The sequence below is a fragment of the Notamacropus eugenii genome, chromosome 4, assembly GCF_028372415.1.
Source record: "Notamacropus eugenii isolate mMacEug1 chromosome 4, mMacEug1.pri_v2, whole genome shotgun sequence".
Lineage (NCBI taxonomy): Eukaryota > Metazoa > Chordata > Mammalia > Diprotodontia > Macropodidae > Notamacropus > Notamacropus eugenii.
In genome coordinates, this window is record NC_092875.1 from 120,948,403 (window position 1) to 120,963,264 (window position 14,862).

General features: G+C 37.3%; 1 protein-coding gene across 1 annotated transcript in view; it reads right to left on the reverse strand.

Moving 5' to 3' along the window:
• The window catches only part of NTAQ1 (N-terminal glutamine amidase 1), an 86,330-nt gene that overhangs the window by 37,381 nt on the left and 34,087 nt on the right, over nucleotides 1-14,862 (reverse strand). The gene's annotated exons all lie outside the window — the stretch shown is intronic.

The following is a 14,862-nucleotide window of genomic DNA, read 5'->3' on the forward strand; positions in this document are numbered from 1 at the left end:
AACTTTTTTTGAAAAAAATTAAAGGCAGCTAAAGCCCACTCCCTTAATTCCCAACCAGGTTTTGCATTGCTCCCTTTGTTTTCAAATTTTATTCTATTAGATGTAACATTCTAAAGCCTTCCTCTGATGACTCATCATGACATAGAGGAAAATGACCCTTTGTTCTCAAAAGCTATGCCAAGGGAGCCCAAGCCTGGCAGGTCCTACCCAACCTGGAAAGACTCCAAGTACACTGGGTGACACATTGCATGTCTGCCTTCCAAGGACCAACCTAGATAAGTCCAAAGAGGCTCATTAACAGAAGTTTGTCCTCCAGATGATGAATTTTTTTAAAGTCCCAGAAACTCATAAAGACCATCTACTAAAGAAGTTGCAATCTACATTTTTCAAAGAAATACTCAGACTAATGAAATCACACACCTTCGAAGCATTAAAGTACTTAAGAGTATCTGTACTGCTTGTTCAATGCAAGAAAGGCACAGAGAGCTGTTGGCACTCTGCATCGCTTTCCCTTTAAATGAGGAGTCAGCATAAATAATCTCTAAGGTCCTTTCCAGCCTAAATCCTATAAGCCTATAAACTAACAAATAAAAATTCAGACAGTTCTCAGTGCAAATGTAGATGGGTATGACCTTAACCCCTATTTTCTCCAGGTGTTTTCTCTTCCTAGGGTAAGGCTAACTCATTTATTCCAACCTGCATTCATTCTGACAGGTGTAGGGTGGTTTCCCAAAGGGGTGCCCATATTGCTACTACTCAACTCTCGAAATTCTAGGGGTAATTCTGGTAAAGAGGAGGGTGCGGCAGGGAATACAATCCTACTACTCACCATTGTAACCTGAGTCTCTTCTGAGAAGTGTGCTTCTCATTTACACAAATAAGTCTCAATAACAACGATGACTTTTACATTTACTAAACAAAAAGGCAAAAGCAATAATTATAACTTTTATTCCACAGAAGGCAACAGCAGAAATAATTTAATTAAGACAACTCACCTATAAACCTGAGGCATAAATAGGGCCCGTTCTTGGAGGGGAGAGTAACCCCACAGTAATAAGGTTTCTAAGAAGGGAAAGTCATGTGACTAAGGCAATGTATAACCAAGGCCTGCAAGCCTTGATGCCCTCTGTCTTTTTGGAAAAGTTTGTACTGAATAACACCTACTGGGAAAACTCCTTTTCTGGACCTCTCCACTCTCCTGATGGATAAACTCACTTCTTTGCTTCTCTTGGGTTGCAAAAGCAATATTAATCACGCTTAGTAAAGCAACATTACACTCTTTCAGTGAAACAGCATTAAGCTCCTTCAGTGACAAACAATTGTTCCTTAAGCCAGTGAACTCTGAAGCCCCCAAATCTGGACTTATCTGTCCTCAGTCTGCTGTCAAATCATATATGATACTAAACAGCAACACAGAAAAGTCCAATCAACTTTTTATACAGTTCTCACTTTACACAAATTTGACTTTACATAAAAAATTCTGAAAAAAATCTGCATTCCAAAAAAGCACCTATGTTAACTTTACTGTATAGTACTGTACACTCTCTCTCTGCTCCTGCCCCTTGGCTGAGCCCTACATGGCCTCCCACCCCCCTACTGAAAAACAAAAAGAAAAAACCCTCTAATGAAAACAGAACAGGTGCCAGAGAGACCTCCATATCGAATGGGGACTTGGCTTGAGACATGCCTAGAGATGAGATCTTTGCCCCACTTCGCCCATCCACAATGTTTCCTGCCCAGCGTGGCTATCTTCTGTCTGTGCATGGGTACCCATGTTTGCTGTCCCACCCTTCCTCTCAGTTCCAGATAAGCCCCTACATGGTTGGCCCAGAACCCATATGTTCCCTCTCCTGCTCTCATTTCTCTTTTCCACCCCTCTGTGTCCTATGTGCTGCCCTTTCCCTCCACAGGAACTGGGCCTCATTCCTCCTTTCCTCCTGCCCTTCCCCATGTCTGTAGGCAAATTTGAATTTCTTACATATAGCTTTACAGACGAGGGTCTGTAGAATGGTCCACTTATATAAACTGAGAGTTATCTGTATAGGATTCTACTTTCTCCAGTGACATCCCAGTAGCTACAGAACTCACTTCCAATCAAAACAATTCTCAGATCAGCTGCAGGGCACATCTGTCCTTGGTCAGCTCTCAAACAGTACATGGGATCAGGGCTCATTCTTCATAAGCAGATACCCATCTCTAACTTAGATTAAGAAATCCAAAATTCACATGTCTACATGACAAAACTATTATACAACATTCCCAAAATAGTACCTTTATTTATTTTTCATAATATTTTCTCAAAATAATATTTACATAATACAATATCTAAAACTCTGAAAACAGTTATATATAAATAAGCTAACAGACAACAATATACTTCAGTCATATCCACCTTCAGTCAGTACTTGTAAATTGGAGGGCCATGCTTCCACCCAGGTCCTCTCAGTCTTTTTCTTTCTTCAAATATTTATATATGAACAAGTGTTCTATGTCCTCTTCACGATATCACCCCTCTGTATTCATCACACAAATGTCCTTTCCTACCCTCTTTAGTAACTAAAATGTCCATTTGGATTACATCTTTCTAGAACTGCTCTTAAAGGGGCATAAAGAGACTGCTTGTTAACGATTAAGAAGGTATTTTAGATGTGTTTTCTCTCCTTAGGTTAGGGAGGGATTTTCCTTGTGCTCTCCATAAGTCAAACATGGCATAGAAACACATGCTGCGTTAACATATGTACAGCCCTATCCATTCTGCACTATACTCTGTTACTCAGCTTAAAGCTGCAATTGTTAAAGCAAACATATTTTTTTCTCTACTTTTTCCTCATTCTCCAAAGCCTTCCTTATTATCTGAGTATGGACATAATAAATATTACATAAGATCCACAAACAACCACTACATCACTCTGGTCTTATGCTAGTAAAACAAACAATAGGGTCTCAGGTTGCAGCTACTAATGTCTATAATGTCAAGGCTTAAAAAGTGCTTTTCTCACAATATCTCTGGGAGGTAAGCAGTACAAGTGTGTATTATTATCTCATTTTGGCAGATGCATGAGGTAACTCAGAATCAAAGAGAGTTCTAGATTTGCAGTCAGAGGACCAATGTTCACTCTACTATTTGCTTGGGACTATTCTACTATTCATAGCTACACTGTTGACTCTTCTATTTGCTTGGGACCTTGGGCAAGTCACTTAACTCTTCTCAGTCTTATCTATAAAATGTGGACGTTGGGCAATATGACCTCACAGGTCAGCCCTCCTAGCTCTGAATGTGATCTGATAATCCTAGAATAAATAATAATCCCTTTGTGAATATATAGGTGGTAGGCATTAAAGCCATAATTTAAACCTAAATTTTCTAATTCAGTCTCAACAACAGTTCCTATTACAAAGCAATAATAAATGATGAGTTGAATTGACAAGTTGTATTTTGAGGCTGCACATTTTCAAAGAGGGTTAGAGGAAGCTAAGGCCAAGATACAGCCATTTGAATGGCAGGGCAAAGACCAAAAGTACCATTTAAATCATGTAAGAAAAGGTGGTGTGTTAGGAAAAAAAGTGGATTGGGAGTCAGATAAACTAATTTCAAATGCCATTTCTGTTACGCTTCAGTTGAAGGAACCAAAAATATTTAGCCTGGAGAAGAAAAGCCTTTGGAGGGCCAAGATAGCTTTCTTCTAGTATTTGAAGAGTTATCACATAGAAGAATGATTCACATGTTTTGCCTGATCCAAGAGGCCAGAGCTAGGATTAACGGGCACTAGTTGTAGGAAAACAGATCTAGGTTTAACATAAAAAGAAAAACCTTAGTAACAATTAACCCTATCCCAAAGTGAAATAGGCAATCTACTCATGGTCTTCAAAGGAAGGCTGGACAACCACTTTTTGGGAATATTGCAAAAAAAGATTCTTGGTCAGATACAAGTTGGACTAAACACCCATCAAGTCTGATCTAGGTCTTAAAATCTGTGGTAATTTTGTGACCATGGTCAAGTTACAACCTCTTTGGCCTTCAGTTGACTTGACTGTAAAGTAAGAGGAAAATGATCTCTATAGTACCTTCCAGACCTAAAACTTACAACCTTGAAAAAGCACATTAAGTATTATATGATCCTAAGAAAGAGAAAAAGAGTATGAAAACATGTTAACTATTGGTAATGAGCATGCCTGGGCATATAACAAGATAAGGAATCATTACCATCATCACAAATAATATTAATATAGCACTTTAAGGGTTTGCAAAGTACTTTAATGTATATTTTCTCATTTGATCCTCACAGTTGCTATGAGATAGGTATTGTTATGTATATTTTACAGGTAAGGAAACTGAAAGCTAAGAGAGGTTAAGTAACTTGCCTAAGATCATACAGCCTGCACAATTCAAATTCAGGTCTACCTAATCCCAAGTCCAGCACTCTCTCCACTATGCCCTGCTGCCTCTCCCACCTCTACCCACTCCAGTCTCCTGAACAAGAGTTGGACTCTCCTCTAGGTTTTAGCCCACTGATAAGGCCTTTGTTCTGGCACTGACTCAGATTCACAGCTTTAAAGCTGTAGGTACACTGGTGATCACTGACTGAAATCTTAGGAACATGAGAGTTCACTTACTTGGGCTGAGCTTTGGGCTTGACCTTTAAAAGAGACAGAATGCATACAAAGAACCACGGGAACCAGGTGCAGGCCAGACATCTGAATGGCAAGAGCAACACAGATGAAGAGTACTAAACACTTTGCAGACCTGGAGGCTGCAAAGAGATAAAGGGCATAACTATATCTGTGAAGACTTCTAAAGGGATAGAGCCTGGATGAAGAGGTAAAAACAAAGAGCCTTAAAACAATAGAAAGAAGCAAGGAGAGAGGTAAGGGAGACGCACCCTGGACAAGTAACCAAGCAGTGAGGAACCAGGAGGTATAGGCATGGAACAGCAGGCAACTATATGCTCTGAAAAATAACTTGGATCTATTCCTTCATTGATATGTGAATCTGGCAGACTATAGAAATTCAAGGCAAGTGAGATATAGGTAGGTTCTAGGATCCCTAACGCCTTTCCCCACCAGAAAGTGTAAGATGTGTCTTGACGTCTTCAGGCTCAAGTACAAGTCTTTTCAGTACTTTTATTATGTAATCAAAACCTATTTTACATATGATATCTGCAAAGTTCTTGAAGAGGAGCTGAAGGCCCTTTCTGAAAGAGTAAAATGAGCCAGATGACGATGTTCTGAGTTTTTCAGGATGGAATCATGGGTCAGAGATTTGGGAGGTGCCTCAAACATTGGCATCCTGAAGAGTCATAGATCTAGGGCTACAAGAGGCCTTAAAAGTCACCTAATGGTTTGTTTTACAGATTAAGAAACTGAGGACCAAGTGACAAGCAAGATTCCACAAATAATAAGTAGCAGACCCAAAATAAAATTCAAACTCAGGTCCTAAAGGCTTCAAATTTAGCTTTCTTTACACTTCCTGGTTTCTCTGGTTGTGGGTACAAGCTAATATTTTTTTTTTTTAGAGATCCATCAAAATTGTATTGAGGGCCCCTGTGTCAGGGACCCAAATGATACATGGGTTACTGGACATAGAAGTGGAAATGGTTTAAATCAAGTTCTGTCCTCTTTATTACCAAATTACATTTCTAAATATATTTTCTATGAGTTTCATTTACAGACAAAATTGGTATTGGCAGAAAACGAACCAGAGTACTTCCTGCAATGAGGTAATATTATTTTTGGAAATCCAACTCAATTGTACTTCCCTGTGTCATTCAATCTTGGGAGAGAAACTTGAAGTCTTAGAAATTTAAGATACCATTTTCAGTAATGAACTTTGAAAACACTCAGCAATGCTGCTTCTGACATTCAAGAATCTCCAGCTAAACAGGCTCTTTTACTGACTAAAGCTAGTGTAGAAAACTTTGATCCCGATAATATTAACCACAAAATAAGAGTATAACTGGCTGTCACTTCATAGGATCTCATGAAAAAGCACTTGAGGATTTGAGGTTTTGGCATTCCAACTGATACTTGGTTGGATATATATGTTGCTATAAGGAACAAAAATTGCAGAATTAAAAAATCTAAAAGTTTTAAGACTTCCAAGGCCATCTGGTCCAACCAAGGATTGAATAAGAATCCCCTCTACAAGAGTTCTGTCCTAGGCCTTCTTCTACATCCTCAAAAATATCATCAGTCCAAATGGGCTAACTGTCATCTCTCTGACAATTCACACACATACACACACAATATAGGTATGAATATATGGATGTATGGATGTATGTACATACGTATTTCCAGCCCCAGTCTCTCCTCTGAACTCCAGTCCCATATTATATAATATTAGATATTTTAAACTAGACATTTCAGAAACATCTCAAACTCAACACATCCAAAACTGAATTCATTATCTTTTCCCCTCAAGCCCTATTCTATTCCAAACTTCTCTATTTCTATTGAAGGTACCACTATCCCTTCAGCTTCTCAGTTTGTGACTTTAGAATTATCCTCAACTCTTTACTTTACTTCCTCCTACGTGAGTAATCAGTTACCAAACTTACTATTTCTACCTTTACAAAATTTCTCACAACTGTGCCCTTTCCTCCAGTCAGAGTTACCACCTTAATTCAGGTCCTCATCATCTCTAACCTAGAGTATTTTAACAACCCTTTAATTGGTCTCACTCCTCCCATGTCTCTCAGCCCTCCAGCCCATTCTACACACTGCTGCCAAAGTAATTTTCCTTAAGCACAGATCCGACCTATTCATTTACCTACTCCAGTGGCTTCTTATTGTTTCGAGGATAAAATAGAAACTCCTCTGTTTGACTCTTAAAAGTGTTACATAACCTGGCCCCAACCTACCTTTCCAGCCTCATTAAACACTGCCCCACCCCTTCCAACCAGATTGGCCTTTTCTCCTTCTTCACAGAAGACATTTCATTTCCCATTCCTTTTTGTATCATTTGTCCAACTCTTTCCACCTTAGAGTCCTGCTCTTTCTTTAAGAGGCAGCTTGGACACCATCTTCTGCATGAAGCATTTCCTGATTCCCCCTAAGTTTCCCTCACAAACTACTTTATATTTAACTACTTTGTATGTTTGTGCTTATTCACTACCTACAGATGTACTTATTATCTCCCTCATTAGAATGTTTAACTCCTTGCAAGTAGGGATTATTTTATTCTTTGTACTTATATCCCTCAAACCTGCTGTAGTGCCTGGTATATGACACATGGTTAACAAATACTTGATTATTTGATTGGTTGATATTTCTGACAAATTGCCATCTAGTATATGTTTAAAACCCACTGATACCTCAAGGAACTTGTTTCTCTTTTAGATGGCTCTAATTGTTAGGAAGTTTGCCTTCACATTAAGTTGAAATTTGCCTCCTTTTGACTTCTACTCATTATGCTTCTGCACTATAGGGCCAAGCAAAATAAGTCTAATCCCTTTTCCCCATGTCTGCTTTTCAAGTACTTGAAGACTATTGTGTGTCCCCAAGGGCCTCCCAAGTCTTTCCTTCTCTGAGCACCATTAGTTCTTTCAACAATACTGATGCAGCTTGTTTTCCAGTTTTCTTACATCCTACTCACCCTGTTCTAGCTAGTCACCATCACCTAGCTTTTTTTGAGCTCTAGACCTGAACACAATACTCCAGACAGAGTCTGATTAGGACAATATTCAAATTATCACCTGCTCATTCTGAATACTGCTTCTCTTAGCACAGTCAAAGATGGTATCAGCTTTTTTGAATGATATATCTCACTGTTGGCTCATATTAAGGCTATAATCTACTAAAACCTTCCGATCTTTTACTGTTATCTAATCATATATCTAATATATTATCTCATATATAGAGCTATTATCTAATCATATATTCCTAGTCCTATATTTGTGAAGCTTATTTTTAAACTAAAGTGTATAACTTTATCTGTATTAAATTTCATATTATTTAATTCAGAACATGGTACTAGTCTGTCAAGATCCTTTTTAAATCATGACTATTATCTAATGATTTACCTATCCTCCTACCTCCATATCATCCACATTTAACATGTTGTCTATGCCTTCATCTAAGTTATTGGTTAAAATATTGAACAGTACAGAGTCAAAGGCAAATCGTTAGAATATTCCACTAGAGATGATCCTTCAGTATAACCTCTGTTCATTAGTGGTTACTCTTTGGTTTGTGCCATTCATCAAACTCTAAATTCACCTAATTGGTCACCCTCTAACTCACATCCTCTAACTCACCATATCAATAAGGATAATATAAAATGCTTTGCTGAAATCTAAGTACACTATTTCTACAGCATTTGCCTGATTTATCAGTCTAGTAACCCCGTCAAAAAAAGAAATTAATTTAGTCAGACATGAACTCTTCTTTTTTAAAAGTTCTATTGATACTATTTGTTTTTAATACTATGGTCTCTTCTCAAATAAATCCCTTCTCCCCACTAATATATTTCCCTCATAACAAAGAAAAATAGTTAAGCAAAACTAACAGGAAAATCCATTGAGTGGTAGCATATGTAACATTTTGCTCCACTTTTCTGTCGAAATGGGATACTGGACAAAGGATCAGTCCTGTGATTCTGGGAGCATGCATATCTGATGAGCCTGTTTCTAGAAGAGTCTAATAATTCATAATGGAGGTGTGACTACCATATGATGAAGCAAAGGCCTTTCAGTTTACTACTGAGCTAGGACTATGTGCATACAAAAGGCATCAACAAATTAGTCACTCTATTTCCCCTGTCAGTGAGTGAGGCAATAAATGCTGTAAGCCTTCAGGTAGGGAGAATATCAGTGGCCTCTTCTCTCCATCAGGGTCAACATGATGCCATAAACACATGGCATGGATGTTTTTCTATCTTTTTTGTGTTTTGTTTTTTCCTCATCTTAGATAGATGAGTTTTGAGGATGGAATAGACTACACTAAAACCTTGCAAGCATTAAAGGGATGGAAGAACACCAGAGGTCCTAAAATGAGAATTCATATAAAAATATGCCAGTAGCTAAGCTAGGTGGGAAACTAACGTAAACCATAGAAATGTTTAGGATCCAAACTGCAGCAAGATGCCATGTCCTTCAAGTCCTTCAATGGTTTCTAAGCACACCCAGAAATGAATGTGATGGGAAGGGGTGAATGTTCATAGAAACCATCTTAAGTATGAGGCCATTCTCCCCAGGGACTTAAGATGGCAGAGCGGAGAATGCAACCCCCAGTCCAATACATAGTGTAATTTATGTTTTTGCTCATTATATCTTCTTAGTAAATATTGTTTTGAAAAAGCTAATTGATAGCAACTGCCTGTCAAAGATGTAGGAGCTAACTAGATAAATTGATAATAGAATGCTAATCACTGGACAATAAATCTTATTGATGAAATACTGTCACTGGGTGATTGATATTAGGAAGAATATACTGGAAAGGGAGCTAGAAGCAACAGCATTAGAATAATTTCACTATCCTTCAGAGGTATCCCTAAAACCCTGAAGCAAAAGAATTAGCCAGCTGCACCTTGGGATCCAGTTTGCCAGAGTATATATAGGTTGGAAGAGTAAACTCGAGTCTGTAACAGATACAGTAAAGAGTAAGGAAATGTGTTTCATCATCTATTCTCTAGGTCTTCAGACAGTTATTGCAATTAATCTGAATTCTATTGTATTTTAGTGTTGTCATTTACATTATTGCATTCATTCATATCATAAGTGGAATTGAATTAACAAAAAATATAAACACTGGGAGAACAAGGAATAACTTGGACAGCCCAATGTTTCACTGGCATATACCTGAAACAGGAAATGAAGAAGGTTTCCAACATACTGGATGGACCCCTATGATGAACTTATGGGAAGACATGGAAGAGTCACATAAGATGGGCAAATATAAATAAACTATGACCATTATTTAAGGAATATCCATACTGGTGAGATCCCAGATCCATTTTGATATTTGAGTCAACATATATATTGGTCTTCTGGGTCTGCTTCTTTCACTCTGCATCAGTTCACACAAGTCCTTTCCATGTTCCTCAGAAATCATATTTATAACTTCTTATGGTTTATTACATTACTTTCACATTTTACAATTTATTCAGCCATTCTATAGTTAATGAACATCTACTTTGGTTTTTTGCTACCACAAAAAGTGTTACTATGAAAGTTTTGTAGGTATGGGACCTTTTTTTTTCTGTCTTTGACCTCTTCAAGCCCAATAGTTGCACCACTGGGTAAAAAGATGTGAGGTTTCATGACTTTTTTCTCACATAACTCTAAATTGTTCATCAGAATGGTTGGAACAAATCAAAGCTCCACATACAGTACATTAGTATGTCTGCTTTTCTACAATTCCTCATCTCCAACACTCTTATATTTTTCCATTTGAATCTCATAAGGTAATAACTCAAAGTTGTTTAAGTTGATATTTCTCTTATTATTAGTGATTTGGGGATTTTTTCATATGGGTATTATGGAGTTTTTATATGTTTTTCTTTTCAAATACTGTCAGGAATCAAAGTCAAGCTTTTCAATATTTTTTCAATTTGAGTGTTGTCAGGTGAAAATTCAGAGTTGTTTAAATGAATACTTGTCTTATTGTGAGTGATTTGGGAATTTTTTTCATGTAGATATTGATAGGTTCTATTTCTTTTTTTTAACTATTTATATCTTTTGACTATCCATTGAGAAATGTCTCTTGATATCTGTCAATTTTTTGTATGTTTTGGAAATCAGAATTTTATCAAACATTATTTGGTGCAAAGTTGTTTTTTTTTTCCACTCAGCCATTTCCTCTCATTCCAGATGAATAAATTGTAATGCAAAAGTTTAATTTTTTGCAATCAATATTGTATAGTTTCTCTTTTGTGATCACCTTTATGCTTTAAGACTTTACCCACTTACCACAGATTTGAATGACATCTCCCATTCTCCAATTTCTTTAAAATATGGCCTCTTATATTTGAGTGATGAAACCACTGGCATTTACTGTGGCACAAAATATAAAATGCCAATCAATTTTTTTTGCCAAACTATTTTTTTCCCAATTTGCCAAACAGGCAAATTCCAAAGGAAAAGCCACTGAATGATAACACATGCAACATTTTGCTTCCCCACTTTTCTGTCGAAATAGGATGCTGGACAATGAGGGGTCAGTCCTATGATCTTGAAAACCTGTTTCTGGAAGAGCCTAATAATTCATAATGGAGGGTTCAGTTCTCCACTTCAGAGCATGTGCTCTTTTTCTTGTCAAATGAAGTCATTCCCTCTGTAGTTTGTAATGTTCCGTTTAACAAACTCTGAGCTACTATGTTCAACTGATTGTAGGTCTAGCTTATCTAACCTGCTCCACTGATATATTTTTCTATTTTCTTAAGTAATAACAAATGACTTTGATAATTACTGCTTTATAATATATTGTTGAGGGGAAGGGGGTAAGAGGGGGCAATGATATGATTTCATTCCTGTTTTTTACTTCATTATTCCCTTTAAGATGCAAGACCTTTTGTTCCTCCAAATAAACTTGATTATTTTGACTAGTTCTATAAAATAACTGCTTGTTAGTTTGATAATACACTAGATCTATAAATTAAAATATTTTTTATTTTATTGGCCCAGCCCAACCATGCACAATGATTTTCTAATTATTTAAGACTTCTTTTTTTCTATAAAGTGTATGCATGACTTGCTCTTGATAAAGCCAACAAAATGATCTATGATCATAGGTTCATTTTCTAGATGTTCCCTAACCAACCCATTAACAAAACGTCCTAAAATACTACCCAGAATCAGTCAAGCTCGATGTTCAATAGTCTGTAGACTCCAATACTTTCTCTTTTTTTGAAACTTTTCTTATAAAGATTCTCTCCAGAAAATGACCTGCTAAAATTACAGATTTCCATGAAAACCCCAAGACTGAGTTTCTTCTGACTAAAAGTGAAATTCTATTAACAGCTATTAACAGTACAATGTGTTTCTTCCATCAATGCTTGTCTTCTCACCCTGAAATTCTTGTCAATATTTTTCCATAGATCCTCCACAAAGCATCCACCAAAGGAGTTCAAAGCTTTCCTCTCATTTCTTTGACATTCTGAGAGTACCAACGGAGCACTTAGGCTCCATCTGTTAGCTCTTGCTCAAGCTACATCACTAGTAGCATACCCTCCTTTTCCCATCATACATTTTCTCAAGAAAAACCTCTTAATTGTTTTTTTGAGGATAGGTCTTCAATGGATATATACTACAGCTAACTTGTACCCACAATATTTCTTTTCAGCACCCTTTGGTTCATCCACAATTTTACTTCCTCAAGGTCAAACATTTGTATTGAAAAATCAGGCCTTTTATTAAGTGAGGATAGCATCATTGCTTCCCACTTAAATGACATATATATTTTTTCAATACAAATGTTTGGCCTTGAGGAAGTAAAATGTGGGGAGCACAGCATCCCTGGGGCAGCTAAATGGCACAGTATATAGAACACCGGGCTTGGAATCAGAAAGAGTAATCTTCATGAGTTCAAATATGGCTTCAGACACTTACTGGCTGTGTGACTCTGGGCACGTCAATTAACCTTACTGTTTGCCTCAATTCTTCATCTGTAAAAAATGAGCTGGAGAAGGAAATGGCAAACCATTCCAGCATCTTTGTCAAGAAAACCCCAAATGGGATCACAAAGACTCAGACACGACTGTAACGAATGAACAACAAATAGCATCATTGAAAGTACTGCATAGTTTTCATGGGCTGAGGCAGAGCTAAGAAAAGAAGAGTAGCAAGAAGCAATAGAGTGAGCTCTTCCCCAAAACTCCTCCAGACAGATCTAGAAAACACATCAGAATGGATTTTGATGGGGAAATCCAAGAAAAAGTCACAAGTTCTTTTCCCAAGTCAACAAAGGATAGAGAGAGTCCAGACACCGGGAATGCAGTCTGATCAGCAGCATGACATGGGGGAGAATTCCAGTGCCCAGTGAAAAGTTGTGCAGGAGGGCAAGAAGAGGTCCTGCAACTAAAGGGGGCAATATGCAGGAAGAAGCATCAACTGGCAGTTTTGGTGCCCACTAGCCAGTTCTAGGTAACAGACCCAGAGCAGAATGAAAAGAATACTTACAACCAGGGTGATATTTACAAAGTAGCAAGTGGCTTTAGGCTCTAGGTTGTGTGTACCCAAGGAGGAGCAAGTTAAGAAGTAAATAGGTGCCATGTGCCTCTGAAGCCAGGAGTAAAGCAAGGTTTCAGTTCCAGCTTCTAGTTCAATCACAAAGTTGCAAAAAGAGAGCTATGGCAGGAATCTAAGAACAAAAGGAAGCTTAAAGTTTGCTTAAAAGTCATAGTCATTCTGAACCAGCAGAGCTTTCTAGGGGACTGATGTACTGGCTATATCTAGCTTCAGTCTACTGTTGCTCAGATCCAAACCCAGGGCAGGAACCTGCAGAGCAGGAATAAAAGGGTGGGACGCTGGAGTGACCAGATTTGCCCTATCAGCCCAGTCCACTCCAGAAGCACTGAAAAATTGTAGGTCCCCAGACAGAGCTGTTGCTGAAATCCTGGGAAAAAATAACACTCAATACCCTAAGAAAGCAATAACAGAATCCAGAACTTCCCTCCAGAAGCATGGAGAACCCAGTCCTAATATCAAGTTCAAAGTCAGGAAGCAGGCTAGAAGAATGACCAAACCAAAAAAAAATCCCACCATAAAAAACTATTATGGTGAAACGGATACTCAAGGCACAAACCAGAAGAAGAGAGTAAACTCCAAAACATCTACAAGAAAAATCTCAAAGCAAAATACAGTTTGGGCATAAATTCAATGACAATTTCTGGGAGAGATGAAATGGAGCTTTTTTTGTTTTGTTTTGCTTTTTAAAGAGCCAAAACTGATTTTGAAAATCAAATGAGAGCAACAGAGGTAGAGGAAAAAATAGGAAAAGAAATGAAAGCTATTGAAGACTTGGAAAGGAAATTAACACTTTGGCCTAAGGCACAAACTCCCTGAAAATTAGGCTAGACTAATTAAAAGTCAATGACTCCATGAAATAACAAGAAATATCAAGGAAAAAAGTCAAAAGACTGAAGAAAAAAAAAAGAAAATTTAATTTAGGTATCTCACAGTAAAAACAGTGACTTGGAAAACAGATCAAGGAGAAATTTTTAAGAATCATTAGACTATCTGAGCTCCATGACCAAAAAGGGACTTAAAACACCGTATTTCAAGAAATCTTAAAAGGAAATTATGAGATCTATTAGAACCAGAGGTCAAATAAGAAACAGAAAAGCTCTAATAATCAACTCCTGGGGGGAAAATCCTGAAAATGAAAACTCTTAGGAACATCATGGACAAAATCTAGAGTTTCTAGTCAAAGAAAAAATACTGCAAACAACCAGAAAGAAAGAATTCAAGTACTGAGGAGTCATAGTCACAATCACATATGATTTAGTAGTATGATTTAATGGAGTAGAGAAATTAGAACACAATAATCCAGAAGGCAAAGGATGTGGGTTTATAATCAAAAATTATTAACCTAGTAAAACTGACTATAATTCTACAAGGGAAAACATGGACTAAGCATTCTGAATGAAAAGAATAGAGCTGTGTGGAAACTCTGAAGTTCAAACATACAAACTAAGAGAAACATAAAAAGGTGAACACAAATGAACAATATTATAAAGGAATAAACGAGGATAAATAACATTCTAACATGAGATGATACATATATCATTCTCAGGGGTCAGAGAGGGAGTCTAATTAGACAATGTCTAGGACTGGTTCTCATATCTTGATCTTAAGAGTAAAACAGAGATGGAAAAAAAGAATACATTGGGAGAGGGGGAAAGGGAGGAAAGGAAGGTTAGGGAAAATT